Here is a 944-nt window from a genome sequence, read left to right as displayed (position 1 = left end):
CCTGTATAGAGAGGCATGGATGCTTCTGGTACTTCCTCCTTCAGGACAGGGGCTGCCTACCATCTAGATAACTAAGAGGGGCAGTCAAGTGACTTCTTGAAATAGAAAGTCAGCCTCAAGTGACCCAGACAAAAGACTAGCATTTTACAGATTCCTCTCCTTGCATTTTGTTTTGTTTTGTTTTCAAATGATCCTTTATTGAAATATTTTTCCTTTGCAGTTCTTAGCTAGTGGGGCACGCCACTGGACCACTGCTGATGTCATCTATGATGTCACGAGGGTGGTGGCCATCTGCATTGCGACCCACAGACTGGGCAGTCCCCAAGATCTCTTTAATGGTTCCGAGAGTGCTCAGCCGGAGAACTGGTGCTGCATTCGTCAGGCAAGGCTGACAACATCATCAACAGTGACGTTGCCACTGCACTTCATGTTTTTTCTGCTTCTTTCTGTCTTTTGGTGGTTCCTCGAGGGTTTTGATAATCAGGGTAAAGGCAGAAGGTATCACTTTAGTCTGAGCCTCTCTGAATGGCCAGCCTCACGGTCAGCCTCAGACCCTTCCGATCTCCAATCACTGGTTGCCTTGGCGATGTCATCACCAGTGTCTTTTGGAGACAGACCCAGGGGGCTGATCGCCCAGGCTAGGGCAGACGTGTCACTAACTTCCCCACCTGTGCACCTCAGGGATACAACTTTGATCTCGCTGGGGTCCAACTTGGGCGGCATGGTGGAGGTGGCTGGTGTGGGATGAACCTGGACTCGTGATGACGGAAGACAGTTGCGCCTTCCCCTCCTCCCAGCCGAAAGTTCTTGCACATTTAATCCTGCCCTTGACGGGCAACTTGGCACACATGTGCATTCAGAGACATGTAAATACACACATACTTTTGTGTATGTGTATGTGTATGTGTGTATGTGTACACACATACGCTTATACAAGAGTCACA

At 49.3% G+C, this 944-nt stretch overlaps 1 pseudogene across 1 annotated transcript; it reads right to left on the bottom strand.

The window, feature by feature from the left end:
- Positions 1 to 223: 223 nt before the first annotated feature.
- LOC308351178 (large ribosomal subunit protein uL11-like) lies at positions 224 to 723 on the bottom strand (annotated as a pseudogene). The gene has a single exon. The product of its transcript is annotated as a large ribosomal subunit protein uL11-like (transcript).
- Positions 724 to 944: the final 221 nt, after the last annotated feature.

The sequence above is a fragment of the Martes martes genome (genome assembly GCF_963455335.1).
Source record: "Martes martes genome assembly, chromosome: 10".
NCBI lineage: Eukaryota > Metazoa > Chordata > Mammalia > Carnivora > Mustelidae > Martes > Martes martes.
The sequence above is the reverse complement of the archived record's forward strand: the minus strand, read 5'-3'. Positions and strand labels throughout refer to the sequence as shown.